This window comes from Lactuca sativa, chromosome 1 (assembly GCF_002870075.4).
Source record: "Lactuca sativa cultivar Salinas chromosome 1, Lsat_Salinas_v11, whole genome shotgun sequence".
In the NCBI taxonomy this organism is placed as follows: Eukaryota; Viridiplantae; Streptophyta; class Magnoliopsida; order Asterales; family Asteraceae; genus Lactuca; species Lactuca sativa.
The window spans coordinates 195,428,225-195,447,056 of NC_056623.2; positions in this window are offsets into that span (position 1 = coordinate 195,428,225).

Here is an 18,832-nt window from a genome sequence, read left to right on the forward strand (position 1 = left end):
AATCGCACCATTTCATTGTGTGGTATAAAAACTAAAACCACATTGTTGGAAAAACCGCAAAACCGCACCCTTTGAAAAATAGTACATTCCGGTTTTAAAATTAGAAAAACAGATGCTTGTTGTTTGTGGATTGGTTTTGGCCTAAAATCGCATCATCTCACCCCTAATAGACTTGTAATGACAACATAACTGTGTAAATATGAATACGAGCTTTAGGAAGGCTTTTATATCACAAAATGTCTTAGAAGGAATGAAATATGTTAAAGGAATTGAAATATAAAAGAATTAGAATCTCTTAAGTTTTTGGTTGACATTTAATGAACTATGTTCTTTGGTTTTCAGATTTGTCAAAGGAAACAGAAAGAAAATTATGTAATATAACTAAAATACTCATTTATTAATTTTTTCTAACTTATAACTATTTTAAAAAAAATGATATTTTTTAATTAATAATCTCTTACCCGCTTAAACCTATGTGGGCTTGTTGGCATGGGTGAACGCGAGTGCGTGTGGGTAGGGCTAGGGTGGGTGTCAAATGTTGTTTACGCGGGCGTGTGAGTATGCATGTGGGTGTAGGGTAGGGTACGTGAGTATGGGTGTTGTAACACTCGTTTTCCAGGAATGGGTTGTTTTCGTGTTGAATTAATCTAACAATGAGTTTTTAGGTATCTGGCGGAACGCAGTGCGACTTCTATATTTCGCGACACAGGCCACGTCAATAAATAGCAACGTGACCATGCATTGGTGTCACCAACCTCCACCTCTAAAATGTCCATTGTGAAGCCATATCCCCTTACATGTGTTTTTCAATGTGGTGACCCCGGAAGTGTGTTTGAAGAAGGTGATCAAGGTCCTTAGTGCAAGAGCATCCTCCCAAAACCTTAGAACAAATTGGAATTATCTTCTAGGTATCTTGAAGTAGAAAAATGTAGGTGCATGCGTTTCCTTTGTATTTTTTTTCGAAAAAAACCCCTCGGCTTTGTCTTTTTTTTTCCAGAAAAAAACCTCTTAACCTTCTAACTGCTTCTAAATAAACCCACAACTTTTTAATTTTTCTCGAAAAAAACCCTCAATTTAACAATTTATTTGGAAAAAATGACTAAAAGGGTCATATCGAAAAAAAATAGAAAAATACCATGTCTTTTTCATTCGAAAAATAAATTTAAAGTTTAATATGAAAAAAACACAAAGTATAAGGTAATTTATGGGATTAACCTAAAGTTTAGCCATGCTTATGAATGTAATGAAATCATATACAAAACAAAAGACATTTACAAGTCAAACCTATTAGGGTAAATTGCAAGAAAGTCATTATCTTACCATAAACTTTTGATTTTGACAACGATTTTTTTTCTTAATTATGTCATTATATAATTTTCTTACATCATCAACAAAATGACCGGTTCTTCTTGTTTTCTCGGCAACCACTTTTCCCGAATTGCAATAAAGTCACTATGTGTACCAAAATTTAGATTTTGACAACGAGTTTCAAATTGTAAGAAAGTCACTATATTACCATAAAATTTTGATTTTGACACTAGAGTTTTTTTTCTCAATGTCAACCAATTGACCGATTCAAGATATGTTATTATGGTTTAGAAGCTCGATTAGTACAACAAATAAATAAAGGCCGACCAGATGGTTGAAACTCACTTTCGGGTTAGTGAAAATTGTTGGATTAGTGTCTAAGTTCGTAACTATATTTGGTAAGTACTTGACCCGGTTGTGCATGGTCCTTTTGGATTGCCTTCACCAGAGCAATATGATAGGATGATTTTTGAATAAAGAGGTTATTATGGTTTATTAATATATTATATGATTAATATATTAAAGGATAAATCATATAGTTTAATTAATATTAGACAAGAATTAATTCTGTGTCTAAAAGAGATTAATTAAATAAAGGGGACTGGAACTGTCAATTGTGTGATAGTTGGCTTTTGGGTTGTGGATCCTTATGGATCATGGGGTGGACGAAAATAAGGTGTATGGACTCCTTGAATTCCTCCAAGCCCTAATCTAGAAGGATCTTTGGACTGCTTAAGACCTAGTAATCCAATTAGGGTTTCAGGTTATAACCCTAGCAGCTCAAGTATTTAAAGGACCCAGAGGCTACAGAAATCGGCTACCAGAAACCCTAAGGAGTTCCTAGAGCTGATTTTGTGCCCTCAACCTCTCTCCATATCATCCTCTTGCTTCTTGGTGTTTATAAGCCATTAGAGGAGTGACAATTGTGACTCTAAGCTCCAAGGATAACAAGATTCAAGCTTCCAAGAAAGAGGTAATCATCTAGATCTACTTTGTCTTGTCAATTTCGAATTATATATCATAGATCTAGGGTTTGCAAGTCTTGGATGAAAAGCATGTTCATTAGAGAAACCAGATCCAAGCATTAGGGTTTGTATGTGCACATATGAATGTTCTTGTGGCTCAACCCCATTAATGGTATCAGAGCCTTGATTAGCTTCTCTTGAATTTGATGCTTTGTATTTTGATTCTTGCTTAATATCGAATTTTCTTGCTCTCTGCCTGATGAAGTCGGCGAGTCCCATTGTGGACTCGACGAGTCCATAAGGGGACTCGGCGAGTCGAAGTGTTAGACAGAGGGAATTTCGGGATTTCTTGCTGTTTTGCTTAAGGATAATTACCTAAATTGTTTTAGTCTAATAAAATTCGAATTTTATTACCTTTTTATCAATATCCTCATCAAAACAAAAGATAATTACCAATTGTTTAAATAATAATTTCCTTATATGATAATACTTGATTATTTAAATTAATTGTTGAATTATCTTGCAAGTAATGTTGACTAGATCAAATTTAGATAATTATTAAATTAAATGCTTAATTGAAAATTATTTGCTATTTGATCTTTGTGTTTTGAAAAAGTTCAAAACTTGTCCTCAAGTTTTGAAATTTAAATTTTATGATTAAAATGTTTAACTTTAACTATTTAAATTTCAAACCCTAGAATTTTACAAGTTTAAAATTCAACCTTATACTTTATAATATTATAAGATTAATATATATATATATATATATATATATATATATATATATATATATATATATATATATATATATGTATGTATGTATGTATGTATGTATGTATAACTTAAATGCTAATGTTACCGTTAGTAGACCCCATTCACGAAACCGATCTATAAGGGGGTATAAGGTTATGGCTTATAAAATGGCCATTTAATGGGTGTCCACTCTCACCCACCGCTTCCTTGATTGGTGGAGGATCGTTAGCCGAACGGGTAGGATAGGGCAACCCCTTCTCATTAATAAGGATAATGAATCTATATAAAGTAACTAAATGTTTTTACAAAATTCTCAATCTTAGTTACTTTAGGCAAAGTGAATTGATGCAATCCCATGAGATTACACTTTGTACCCTTGCTAAGAAGTTAGTGGAGAGTGTGTGGTTAACCGGCACACTAATTGGTTCTAAGCAAAGGTGGCAAAGGGTGACTCATTGTTTGTCATAGTTCGATGGAGCGTGTGTGGTTAACCGACACATCGAATAGGTGACTTAACAATAAGGGCACCATGTACATTTGCATGGTTATTCACACCCGCTTTGTGATCCTCGGCATCCCAGTCACAAACTTGAGTGGCATATCGAGATTGAAACATGTCATTGAAAATTTCAATGAAATCTCAAAGGAATATAGGATTTTCAATACATTTAAAACTTAATCTTTTTTTCTTTTTCATGGTGGAGAATTAGTGAATCGTCATTCACTTACCTTCAAATTATTTGCATGTTAGATTACGACATCCCTTTTCTAATATGTAAATAATGTTGTTGGATCCTAGCCCTAATTTCTCATTTTGGGTGTTTAATTAGGGATTCATTTCTAATCAAACTTTGTTCTTTTCTATTTCAGATGTCGAACTCAAACAACAATAATGCTTGAGGCTCAACCTCATCCGGCTCGTTCTCACTCAAGAACTTGTGTGGGAGAGTGATCTTTGATGGGTCCAATTTCAATGATTGGATCTGTAACATCCGAATGGTCACTCATTACGAGGACAAAGAGTATGTCCTCGATAAGGAGGTAAAGGAGGAGAACATCAACACTGCTACTCCCGAAGAAATCGCTGCCTTTGAGGCCCATGAACGTGATGCCACGAAAGTCCATTGCATCATGCTAGCGACTATAGCTGCTGAACTACAAAAGTCCTACGAGGACTACTGTCCCTACGAGATACATCAAGACTTGGTGGACCGGTACCACCAAAGTGCGTGGCAAGAAAGGTATGAGATCATCACTTCGATGATCACTGCCAAAATGGGTAATAGAGAGTCTTTTACCGCTCATATGCAAAAGATGCTGAGATATGTTGATTGCCTGCTGAAGTTAAATGTTAACTTCGATGAAGAGCTGGCAATTGACATTATCCTTCACTCCTTGCCTCCCTGCTACAACCAATTCCGCATGACCTGCCACATGAATAAGGAAGAGGTCACCTTGAGAAAGCTTCAAGGATGACTTAGGACTGCTGAGAGCAATCTCAAGGATAAGTCTGTTGCATCAACTCCCACTCTAACCGTTGCTCTTGTTTTGGCCATTGGGCAAGGGAGGGGTAAGAAGAGGAAGGATCCTTCAAAGAGCCACCACAAGGGAAAATCCCAAGATGGTACCTCTTCTAGTGGAACCAAAGTTGGGTTTGCTAAGCCCAACTCTAACCCGAAGGAGGTAGAGTGCCACTGCCATAAGATAGGGCATTGGAAGAGAAGCTGCTCGGAATATCTGCAAGCCATCAAGGATGGGAAGATCAAGCCATCTTTCGCAGTTATTTACACAATTAAATCTAATGATTCATCACATTCTATTTCTTGGGTTCTTGATACAGGATGTGGTTTTTCACATATGTTCTGATTTACGGGGACTAAGAAGAGATAGGGATGTGGAGCGTGGAAGGATAAATCTAATCATGGGGAACAGAAGATCGTCGCATGTCACCAAGATTGGAGTGTATTCTCTAGCGCTTAGTAATGGACTAGGATTAGATTTATATAATTGTTTCTATTCGCCAGATATGGCAAGAAACATCATTTCATTTCATGGTTTGTTTAGACAAGGATTTAGATATTCATTTGATAATGAGAAAGGTTCTATTTATGATTATCTAAATGGTGTTTTATATTTTGAGGCATTGCCTTGTAATGGAATTTATGAAACTGTGATGGTTGTAGATAACTTAGGAAATGATATGTTGTGTGTGGATTCTTCCAATAGTATGGATAAAGCATTATTGTGGCATTGTCGTCTTGGACATGTTAACAAGAAACGCATAGCCCAACTCCAAAAGGATGGACTGTTGGAGTCATTCGATCTTAGGGGCGATGACGTGTGCGAGTCTTGTTTACTTGGAAAGATGACCAAGTCACCCTTTACTGGCACTTGTGAAAGGGGTGAGGGTCTATTGGATCTCATATACACCGATGTGTGTGGGCCCTTTAGATCCACCACAAGGGATGCGAACCATTTCTATGTGACTTTCACTGAAAATTATAGCAGATATGGGTATATCTACTTAATCAAGCACAAATCGGAAACCTTTGAAAAATTAAAAGAGTTTAAACAAGAAGTGGAGAGTCAATTGGGCAAGAAAATCAAGATGCTTCAATCCGATCGAGGAGGAGAGTACCTAAGTCTTGAATTCCACGACTACCTCAAGGAATGCAGAATAGTTTCGCAATTGACACCACCTAGAGCACCACAGTTGAACGGTATGGCTGAGAGGCGTAATCGAACCTTGTTGGACATGGTTCGTTCTAATATGAATCGTGCTTCACTACCTATCTCATTTTGGGGGTATGCCGTAGAGACTGCCGCCCATATCCTTAACTTAGTCCCTACGAAGAAGGTTGCCAAAACACCTCACGAGATGTGGACAAGGAAGGCTCCCTCATTAGCACATATCAAGGTTTGGGGTTGCGAGGCTTTCGTAAGACGAGAGACTCACAACAAGCTCAAACCTTGTAGTGAGTGGTGTATTTTCATCGACTACCTGCAGAAATCCTTTGGATATCTCTTCTATAGACCGAGTGACAATGTTGTCTTCGTTGAAAGGAGTGGGGTTTTCCGAGAGTGAGAAATCATAAGCTAAGGGGACAGTGGGAGGCAAATCGATATTGAAGAGATTCAAGAGTCGAGCGATGAAGGAACCTCTAGCGCTGGCTCTCAACTCGAGGACGAAACTCCGGTTGAACCGATTGACGAGTCCTTACCTCTTAGACGTTCCGAAAGAGTTAGAGTTCAACCCCAGTTATATGATTTTCATATTACTACTGAAGGGGACACGTATATTAGTGATAGTACACTAATAAATTTGGATGAACCTAACAACTATAAGGAAGCCATGGTAGGCCTGGAGTCTGCAAAATGGAAAGAGGCAATGGACAGCGAGATTGAGTCCATGTATGACAACCAAGTTTGGAATTTGGTTAACCATGTGCCCGGACGTAAGACGGTCGGGTGCAAGTGGACCTTCAAGAAGAATATCGACGTGGATGGGAATGTGCACACATATAAAGCGCGATTGGTTGCAAAGGGTTTCACTCAAACTCCCGGAGTTGACTATGATGAGACCTTCTCACCAGTTGCCAAAATAAAGTCTATTAGGGTGATGCTAGCCATTGTTGCATTTCATGATTATGAAATATAGCAGATGGATGTCAAAACCACTTTCCTTAATGGGAAGTTAGTTGAGGATGTTTACATGGCTCATCCAGAGGTTTTTGTCAATGCAAAGCATCCCAATAGAGTGTGTAAGCTTGAGAAGTCCATTTATGGACTTAAGCAAGCGTCTCGCAGATGGAATCTTTGTTTTGACGAGAAAGTAAAAGAGTTTGCGAAGCGAAGATGAATCATGTGTATATGTCGAAGCTAGTGGTAGTGTAGTTAGCTTCCTTGTATTGTATGTCGATGACATACTACTCATAGGAAACGACATCCCGACACTGCAGGAGGTCAAGTCCTGGCTCGGGAAGTGCTTCGCTATGAAGGACCTCGGAGAGGCTTCCTATATTTTGGGAATAAGGATAGTGAGAGACAGAAGTAAGAGACTAATAGGAATTAGTCAGAATACTTACTTGGACAAGGTACTAAAACATTTTAGTATGGAAAACTCAAAGAAGGGAGAGTTACCAATACAAAGTAATGCCAAGTTGAGTTAGACTCAAAGTCCGAGTACCGAAGCCGAGATAGCAGAAATTAGTCGAGTACCTTACGCTTCCGCTGTTGGCTCGATTTTGTATGCTATGACTTGTACTCACCCTGATGTGGCCTTCGCTTTGAGCATGGTCAGCAGATATCAAGGGAACCCTGGCAAAGCACATTGAACCCCAGTCAAGAATATTCTTAAGTACCTTCGGAGGACCAAGGAATGGTTTCTAGTCCTCGGTGGGAGTGATGACTTAAAGGTACGAGGATACAGTGACACCAATTTTCAGACTGACAGGAACAACTACCGTTAGCATTCGGGTTGGGTCTTTACCCTTAATGGAGGAGTAGTGACTTGGAAATGTTCCAAGCAAGAAACCGTAGTTGATTCAACGTACGAATAAGAGTACATTGCAGTGAGCGAAGCGTCAAAGGAGGCGATATGGTTGAAGAACTTCATTGGAGACCCTGGAGTTGTATCTGCCATAAAGGAGCCCATGGAAATTTTCTATGATAATGAAGTATCGGTTGCCTTGACCAAGGAACCGAGGGATCATGGTAGATCACGACATATCGACAAAAAATATTACTTTATTCGACATCGGGTAGAAGAAGGACTCCTCGTAGTGAAAAGGGTATCTTCAGAGGATAACCCAACAGATCCACTTACGAAGGGACTAAGTAGGGTTAAGCACTTGTAGCACGCTAGGAGCATTGGGCTGAAGGACGATATTAGTTTAGATTAGATAGTTTAGAAACGTGTAATAGATAAATGTAATTGACATTTGGTGATTAAATAAAGGAGTATTATTTATAAGTAAAGTTATTGTTTTATGTTAATTGTTTAATTATTGTTTCACTTTGCATGTTTTGACTTCCTGAATAATTGAATTATTTAAGTATAATCGAATTATTCAAACGGTCCACAGTCGTTCATATGTTGGAAGTAGGTATGAATGAAGACTGTCATGAATAGGTGTGTAGATTTTCTTAAAGGTATTAGACATAGCAAAGGTTTGCTACAACGTTCATGAGTGCTTATGAATAAGTTTTGAGCATTGGAATAAACCCACGCTTTCTGGAATCACTTCATGGAATTTATCACGAGTGATCACAAGATGATAATATCATATGGTCTTAAAGCCTAGATATATGGTTTATTGTTTGTTGATTGGTTGTGCATTGATAATGCGAAAACGCATCAGTAACTTGATGTCATAAATCGCATTTTTGTGTATGATTTGATTAGTGAATAGTAAATGCATATAAGTCGAAGTTTATCTGTTCCTTTTATCCTGAGAGGGTAAAAGCGATATCAGGGCCCCTCAATGATTTGATTTGACTTATGTGTTGGGCCCGGTTAGGACTGAATTGATGTGTTCAATTAAGTTCTATGTCAAATGAATTTGAGATCAAGAAACAAACTGTTGGACAATAAGTATGACTATGTTCCATGTAAATGTCCGCACAATATCTAGAACAGAGGATTATATGATCCCTTATCTAAAGGACAGGTTACTGATAAGATCAGAGTTTGACAGCGTCTTTGAGAGCTACGATTGCTAATTGGAATATGCTTACATTATAGTTACTAGACTTATATAAGTGGGAGACTGTTGGATTAGTGTCTAAGCCTGTAACTATATTTGGTAAGTACTTGACCGGGTTGTACACGGTCCTTTTGGATTGCCTTTACCAGAGCAACATGATAGGATGATTTATGGATAAAGAGGTTATTATGGTTTATTAATATATTATATGATTAATATATTAAAGGAGAAATCATATAGTTTAATTAATATTAGACAAGAATTAATTAGGAATTAATTCTGTGGCTAAAAGAGATTAATTAAATAAAGGGGACTAGAACTGTCAATTGTGTGATAGTTGGCTTTTGGGCTCTGTATCCTTATGGATCATGGGGTGGACGAAAATAAGGTGTATGGACTCCTTGAATTCGTCCAAGCCCTAATCTTGAAGGATCTTTGGACTGATTAAGGCCTAAGTAATCCAATTAGGGTTTCAGGTTATAACCCTAGCAGCTCAAGTATTTAAAGGACTCAGAGGCTACAGAAATCGGCTACCAGAAACCCTAAGGAGTTCCTAGAGCTGATTTTGTGCCCTCAACCTCTCTCCATATCATCCTCTTGCTTCTTGGTGTTTGTAAGCCATTAGAGGAGTGACAATTGTGACTCTAAGCTCCAAGGATAACAAGATTCAAGCTTCCAAGAAAGAGGTAATCATCTAGATCTACTTTCTCTTGTCAATTTCGAATTGTATATCATAGATCTAGGGTTTTCAAGTCTTGGATGAAAAGCATGTTCATTAGATAAACCTAGATCCAAGCATTAGGGTTTGTATGTGCACATAGGAATGTTCTTGTGGCTCAAACCCATCAAAAATGACATTATCACCCTTTAAGGAGATGATATTGTGTTTTAGAAACTCATTTTGTACAACAAGTAAATGAAAACCCCTACAAGGTTGATCTAAGACCCCTACAAGGTCGATTTGTACAACAAATAAACGAATACCCCTAAAATGTTGATTTATTTGTACAAAAAATAAATAAAGATCCCTTCAAAGTCGCTTCTAAACTAATTGACCAATTACCATTAATCTAACAGGTTACCAAATAAATGACATGACAATATTGTGATGCGGAAGCCACATAAGATCTTATGTGGTAGTATTGAGTTTCAAGATAACAGAATTTTTCATTAACAATGCCAAAATAATATGATTTTTTTGGAGGTAACCTAGTAAAGAACACTTTACTGGTAATAAAAGACCGATTTGAATTTTTTATCCAGTAATCAGGATATTGTCGTGAGGGAAGGGCCCATCTTGATCGTTGTGTATCCACCAATGTTTCCGCAATATGATGATTTTGGGTATTACACTTTGATTACTATTCAATTATGATACACTATTGAATGTTTGAATAAAAAGAAAGATAATTAGTGTTTTGGGTGAATTACAAATTAAAATTTTTACCTCATAATTTTGGATGTTACACTCCAATTATAGACCTTATATGTGATAGACTTTCTCTACGAGTTTTTCCAATATTATATCCTCCAATAATATAATGATGACCACATCGCCTTCTCAACCTGTAGCGATCGTCTTCCGAGATATAAACTTATTTAAGTTCTCAAGTCTTATTTTGGGCTATAATAGAATTGTATATTATGGATTGGGTCTCTTTGATTTTGGGTCGAGGCTTAGGCTGCCAATAAGCCGTACGCGGGGCGTAACGCCTAAATGAAACGCGGGAACGAGAAGCGTACGCGGCCAGAGGAAACCCTAATTTTAGGGGTTTAAGGGCTATATAAACCCCATTATAGCCTCCTTCCTTGTCTTCCGATCAGTCTCCTCACCCTCAAGAAAACCCTAATTCGTTCTTATCCTCTCTTGTGTGTGTGAACAAGCTTTTATGAGTGTTTTAGTGAGAGGAAGTAGTGAAGAAGGAAGAGAAGAAGTTGGAGAAGAAGCTTGAGCTCAGGAATCTGGACTTAGCACCCTCTTGGTCATCAAAGGAAGGTATAAAGTTCTGAACTTTCTTCCTTTTTCTTTCTAGATCTAGGTTATGGAAGTTTGGACCTTTTTAGATCCAAAGGTTGAGTCTTGATCTTGTAAGTCGGTTTTGGAGCTTGGGTTGCCAACCTTAAGGCTCAAAAACATCTTTCTAGCAATAAAGTTTTAATCTTTGTGGCTTATATAAAACCATGCATGAGATCTAGTTAGCTCCATGGAAGTAGAATGTTATTTATGGAAGTTTGAGCCTTTATGAGACTTGTAAGCCATCAAGTAGGCAACTTTATGGCTTAAGTCATGGAACAAGCTTAGGATCTGGATTTGTAGCTTCTGGATCGGATTATGAAGCACTTAATGAGATTTTGGCTTAACAGGGTTGTATGTTGGGCGTACAAGGAGGTACGCGCCGCGTACAAGCCAACAGCCAGTACGCTCAGCGTACCTTGGTGTACGCCCCGCGTACGCTGCCAGTTTGGGCTTCGAGCGTTTTGCTCCTTGGTGTGGGCTAAGTTTTAGACTTAGGGTCTTTGGGCCTTAGTGGCCATCAAAATTCAGTTGCTATAGACCAAGGATTAGTATTGGGCTTGAGTAAGGCCCAATAAAAGGTTTTGGGCCTAATATAGAAAATTGAGCCATTAGTGGGCCTATAGTGGGGCCATTGATGGACTTAGAGGGAATTGAAGATTTGGGCCATATTGTGACCCATGCCATAGTAGGGGTAAAAGGGTCATTTTACCCATATGAGAATCCCTATTCTAATTTAGTGTTTTATTTCCCATAACAGCCGGAAAGCAGCTGGAGCAGCAGTCAGGGATTTCTCATTCATGAGTTTAGCAGTCAGCGTCGCGAGGTGAGTTTCCTTCCAATAGGAACGGGTCTAAGGCCACAATGTCGGCCCGTTTAAGTTAGCAGTAGTTTCCGGACTTCGGTCCAATGCAGTAGTTAGTATGTTTGATGCCTTCGTGGCTCAAACAGGATTTATGTGTTATGTGTTCCGGGCTACGGCCCGATGCAGTATGCAGTATATGTGTTCATGCTAGTTGATATGTTATGTTATGCTATGTTCAGTCCGTTCCGGACTTCGGTTCGATGCAGTTAGTCCGGACTTCGGTCCGATGCATGGGACAAGGTCCCAGTTAGTTCCGGACATCGATCCGATGCAGGGGGCAAGGCCCCAGTTAGTCCGGACTTCGGTCCGATGCAGGGGACAAGGTCCCAGTTAGTTCCGGACTTCGGTCCGATGCAGGGGGCAAGGCCCCAGTTAGTCCGGACCTCGGTCCGATGCAGTGGGCAAGGCCCAATATGTGCTTTATATGTTATTGTATGGTATGTGGTAGTTTGGGGGAGCTCACTAAGCTTCGTGTACAGTTTCAGTTTTGGTTTCAGGTACTTCCGCAAGTAAAGGGAAGAGCTCGGGATGATGGCATCGCACACACCACAACTTCAGTTTTTGTCCTGGGAGTTGATTTAGCTTTTCATAGATATGATTTGATACAGTCTTGATACAGTTTTCTTGTGATACTTTGTTATGATTTTGAGATATTGACATATGGGTTTTTATTTTATGGTATTGATATAATGATATTAGTAATGATTAAACAAAATTTTTGGGTCGTATTTTGGGTCGTTACAAGTTGGTATCAAAGCCTTGGTTTGAGGGATTTGGGTACGCTTTCGAGTGTATTTGAACTCAAACTAAGGACACGGTAAAAGATTTTCAAAAGAAAAACATTTTCGAAAAGGATTTTGAAAAGAAACTTAGAAAGAAAAAGAATCTTTATAAAGAGAAAATGGTGTGGTGCATGCGATCAGCCGAGCTCGAGTAAGTACTCCCAAATTACCCATACAAGTTTATATTATGATTATCTGTTTCAGTTTCAGTAGAACAGCATGCTAGTGTAGGACTAAGGATCTAGGAGGATGCCTTATGTGCCTGCTATATGTGTTCCAGCTTTATGAGAATTGCATGCTAGAATTGAGTCGACAGTAGTAGGATAGCCTGATTAGGTTATGCATGGTAGTATGAGCTTAGCATTGTATGCTAGTACAGTTTCTCGTTATGAGGATAGAATTGCTTGAGTAGTTTCTTGTGTCCGAATGCTACTTGCTTTGTGCTTTGTGGGACTCCGAGTAATGGGAGTTAGCCATTAGGTGAATACATCAGATCACATGTGATCAGGGTTGAATAATCTCAGAGTGCTGGATTTGGCCCTATTGCGCAACTCTTGTTTGCGTCCAACCGTTGTAAGGACAAGTCTTTTACTTGAAGGATTATCTGAGTCTCGTCACATGTGATGGTATTCAGGTGATGACTAATTGGCATTACAAGGAGGCCTTCAGCGGCTGAGGACTGGTTTTGTTTGAGTCAGATATTTCCCTAGGGCAAGCCTAGGATGATAGTAGCAGAGATCAGTAGCAGTGTTAGCGTCTTGGTGGAGTCGAGGCGGTCCTTGAGGAAGGTACGGATAGATGTGGAAGGTAGTAGGGGCCCATACTACTGGAAGTAGATGATCCGTATTTGAATCGAGGAAGGCTGAGGTGAGACCGGAAAGCCTGTAGTGGTAGTGATCCCTCGAAATATATCAATGTTTCTGATATTTATCATTGTGTGTTTTCAGAATGGTGGTTTTACGCCCTAAACCAGCAGGCAGCGATTCAGGTGCCGGGGAGGGATCAGGATCAGGGTCGGGGGCCGAGCAGTTGGATGAGCAGACTAGAGAGTTCTTCACTTCAGAGGTTACTCGTATCATTCTTGAGAAGACTCCAGTGATCTTTGGTTCGATCAAGGAGGGTATACTAGAGTTGATAGAGGAGAAGCTAGGCACATTTCGTGCTGAGGTTGCGGCCATGATAGGATCGTGCACGCTTAATTTCAGGGAGTTCCAGGCTTGTGGAGCTCCAGATTACCACGGGGTGTGGAACCCCATAGCGAGTACCAGATGGTTGGCGGAGGTGGCCAACGGATTCCACACTAGCAAGTGCCCCGAGGGGGACAAGGTCAGATTAGCGTCCTGTCTCCTTAAGAACAGGGCACGAGATTGGTGGGAGGAGGTTGGACATGTCATTGGAGATGACTCAGCTTTGGATGCTATGACTTGGGCTGACTTCACTGCCAGGTTCAAAGCTTAGTTCGCACCGGTTATTGAGGTGCAACAGTTAGCCAGGGAGTTTCAGGACCTCACCCAGACTATAGAGACAGTGGCATAGATTACCGCCAAGTTCAGGGAGAGGGCGCTTTTCGTTCCTTAGTACGCAACTGATGAGGAAATGAAGAAGGATTGTTATCATGAGATGCTGCAGAGTGACATCCGCCAGTTTGTGAGCCGGTCTAGCTGTAAAACGCTAGATGACATGATTGCTAGGGATCGGGAGAGAGAGATTGACCTTGAGATGGAGATGAAGAGGAAGCTAGAGGCGGCTTCGGGTACAGGGAGTTCGGGCAAAAAGCCCAAAGTTTAAGATCACAGATCTAGGAGTCAGCAGAGCCATGGTCGATGTGGCAAGTGTGGGAGATTGCACGATGGGGCGTGCAAGGCAGGGAGTGCCGACTGCTATAAGTGCGGTCGGACTAGACATATGAGCAGAGATTGTACAGCTACTACTATCACCACCGCGGCGACTGATCTGATTTTCTTCCATTGCAATCAGAGGGGATATAAGAAGTCCTAGTGTCCGAGTTTAGCTACAGCAGGGAAGGTGTCAGCACCTGCCCCTACTACCTTGAGGATTACAGACGGCCGCCAGGGCCGAGCTGAGACGTCAGTGGCGAAGAGTAGGGCTTTTCAGCTGACAGCAGAGGAGGCGCGAGCGACTCCTGATGTGGTGACCGGTATGTCTTTTTCCTTATCTCTGCATTTATTATTGATTGTTTCTTATGATTATATGTTTTGTATAGGCTCGTCCCTAGTGAACGGCATTTCAGCCACAATATTGTTTGATTCGGGGGCTACCGATCATTCGTTTCGCTTGCGCTTAGCAAGAGGTTTCGCAGAGCTCCAGGGGAGCTGGATTGTCCACTTGAGGTCGAGATTGCAGATGATAGGACCGTTAAGGTTGCGAGAGTGCACAGAGGATGTTCTCTTCAGTTATTCGAGGAGTAGTTTTCGGTGGACTTGGTCCTTATTCCCCTGCGAGGGAATAAGGTCATAGTAGGCATGAATTGGCTGAGCACCAAAGGGGCTATGATTGATTGTGAGTTGTAGTTAGTGAAGGTTTGCACTCCCAGTGGGGGAGAGTTAGTGATTCAGGGCGAGAGGCCACAACGCGGACCAGTTCTCTGTTCAGCAGCGAGAGCGAGGCGCTACTTCCAGCAGGGTTGCGCCGGTTACATTGCCTATGTTTTAGATGCCTGGGAGAAGGGCAAGACGACAATTGACGATGTTCTGGTAGTGCGAGACTACCCGGATGTATTTCCAGAGGATTTGCCGGGAGAACCCCCGGAGAGGCAGGTTGAGTTCAGGATTGACTTGATTCCTGGTGCGGCTCCGATAGCAAAGGCACCATATCGGTTAGCTCCCCCAGAGATGTAGGAGTTGTCTATGCAGCTGCAAGAGCTGCTGGACAAGGGTTTTATCAGGCCGAGCAATTCACCCTGAGGAGCACCAATTTTGTTCGTAAGGAAGAAGGACGAGTCGCACCGTATGTGTATAGATTACCGGGAGTTGAATAAGGTGATGGTGAAGAATCGTTACCCACTCCCGAGGATAAATGACTTGTTTGATCAGCTTCAGGGAGCATCTTGGTTCTCCAAGATTGATTTTCGCTCCGGGTATCATCAGATGCGGGTTAGGGATGAGGATGTGCAAAAGACCGCTTTCAGGACCCGCTATGGTCATTATGAGTTTGTGGTGATGCTGTTTGGGCTCACCAACGCTCCAGTTGCGTTCATGGACCACATGAACCGCGTATGCAGGCCGATGTTGGATCGGTCTGTGATAGTATTCATAGACGACATCTTGGTTTATTCCAAGACGCAGGAGTAGCATGAGGAGCACCTGAGGGAGGTGCTAGAGACCTTGAGGAGGGAGAGGCTTTTCGCGAAGTTCTCCAAGTGTGAGTTCTGGTTGCGTGAGGTGCAGTTCCTTGGGCATCTCGTCAACCAGAAGGGTATACTGGTTGATCCGGCTAAGAAAAGGCCATGATGTAGTGGGAGGTCCCGAAGTCTCCATCTGAGATTCGGAGCTTCCGAGGTTTGGCAGGGTACTATAGGAGATTCATCCAGGATTTCTCCAAGATAGTTGTACCGCTCACCCGACTGACTAAGAAGTAGGTGGTGTTTCGTTGGGGGCCTGAGCAGCAGGCAACATTCGAGACCCTCCGACAGAGATTATGCGAGGCACCGATTCTTACCCTTCCAGAGGGAGTAGAGGATTTCGTAGTCTATTGTGATGCTTCGATCACAGGTATGGGAGCAGTGTTGATGCAGAGAGGTCGTGTGATAGCTTACGCCTCTAGACAGTTGAAGCCTCAAGAGGCTAACTATCCTACGCATGATTTAAAGCTAGGGGCAGTGGTGTTTGCCCTCAAGATTTGGAGACATTACCTTTATGGGGTCCGTTGTACCATCTACATGGATCACGAGAGCTTGAGATATCTCATAGATAAGCTGAATCTTAACATGAGGCAGCGTCGGTGGTGAGATGTGGTGAAGGATTATGATTGTGAGATCCTTTATCATCCAGGAAAGGCCAACATGGTGGCCGACGCCTTGAGCCGCAAGGCGGCAGCAGCCCTGACCAGGGATATATGTCTGAGGATGACAGTGATTACTCCATTTTTGGAGCATATCAGAGAGGTACAGGTCGAGGGCCTCAAGGAGGAGAGGCAGAAGTGTGAGAGGATCGTGGGCCGAGTTGCTTCCTTTGACTATGACAGTCGAGGACTGTTGTAACATCCCAAAAATACAGGCCAAAATTTTCATTTTTAAATACGTCATTATAAAACCAACAGTGTAATATAACATCCGTAATATCATGTCATGTCAAAACCAAAGTAGAAATAATCAAACGTGTTATCATAAAATAATATCAAAGTGTAATCCCAAAGATCTCATGTGCGGAAAACCATAGTGTGATGCGTTGCGATCAAGCCGGCTCCCTTCCTTTAAACACGAAGTACCTGAAACCAAAACTGAAAATCGTAAGCACGAAGCTTAGTGAGTTCCCCCAACATACCACATACCATACAATCACATAACATACAAATATTGTCAGGCATATATGGGTGCCCGACCTACCTCCTTCGATCCTCTCGACCGGATACTGACCAGTATATCTAGGAGCTTGCCTCCCCTTCGGTCCTCTCGACCTGATACTGACTAGCATATCTGGGTGCTGGTCTCCCCTTCGGTCCTCTCGACCGGATACTAACCAGTATATCTGGGAGCTTGCATCCCCTTCGGTCCTCTCGACCGGATACTGACTAGCATATCTGGGTGCTGGTCTCCCATTCGGTCCTCTCGAATGGATACTGGGGACTATTTCACCCCTACCACTACCACATAACACATATATCTCATAAACTATCTAGCATGGCTGGGCATGACCGCCCCTTCGGCCCTATCGACCGGTGTTCTGGGGGACTATCTCCCCCTACTATCACTAGCACATAGCATCATATCATACTAGAATAATAACATATCACAGGTAGTAGCAAACCTAGATGAATATCACAGAGACAAACATCTATCATCCAATCCTACTGGTAGGCCGACAATGTGGCCGTAGACCCACCGCTACTGGAAGGTAACTCACCTTACACTGCTGAAGTCCCGTAGACACAATCCCACACTGTTGAAGTCCCGCAGACTCAACCCCAGCTACTGGATGACTTATTCCCGATCTATCAAAATCAAAACATCACCCAATTAATAATTGGGTCCCACTACATAACCATAAACACTTACTTTGGATAATTACATTACCCCAAGCTTGGCTTATTCAAGCCCAAGGCCCAACCCGTAAACCCAAAGTCAACTAGGAAATCAAAGCTCAACACATGGCCCAATTTTCCAAATTGGGCCTAGGCCTAAACATGGTCTTATTCTAAGGCCCAACACCATATAATCATAATGGGCCAAGCTATGGCCCAATTTTCCAAATTAGGCCCAACTCCTCATATGGGCCTTACCACCAAGCCCATTAATTATTCTAGTTCATTTGCTTGATCTTGGATGGCCCATTTATAATCCAATCACCAAGGCCCAAAAGAAAGGCCCAACAATAAACCCAGGTGAAATTAGGGTTTCACATAAAATGATGATTAGGGTTAAGTTTCCTACTTAACCCATTAAGGACTTAATCCATTAAGGACTTAATCCATTAAGTCCAATATTGCTTAGATTAATTTCCACCATTGATTATTATTTAATATTCCAAATTATTAAATAATTCCTGTGTGTCCCGATTAATTCCCCAAATTAGGGTTTATTGGCATTATGGTTTTCCAATTCAAATATTAGCCCATTTATCAATTTGTTGGCCTTTTATGTCAATTAGGGCTTTATTGGGCCTATTAAGCCTATTAAAATATTATTAAGCCTATAAAGGTTTTATTGGGCCCATTAGAGCCCATTAAGCTTCATTGGGCCCATTAGGGTTTCAAGGCCCATTAGGATTTTAGTCCCTTGTCCAATCATCCAAACGAGTCCAAACACCATCAAAGCACACCGCCACCCGACACGGCGGCCGGTGGCGGCAGGAGGCGGCAGCCACCACCCTATGGTGGTGGTTTGATTTTTCCTTTCATTATTCCAATTACTTTACAATTTACAATGAACTCACAAATAAACACACACACACACTAATTAAACATGCCCAACCACCCTATGGTGGCCGGCAAAGGCGAATGGTGGCGGTGGGGTTTTCTTCGGATCTCCGGCCAGAAAACGCTTCTATAGCTCTAAACCATCCCAATAATCGTGCACAACATCGCAACACACACACACACACACAGCTTCACGAGACCACTAGCCCAGCCACCATTTCATGGTGGCAGGTGGCTTATGGAGGCGTCAGCGGGGTGTAGTGATTTCCGAACGACAGCAGCAAACGATGACAACAGAATGCGCCTAGCCTCCGACTAGAACCCAACAACAGCAATGTCGTGGTTCC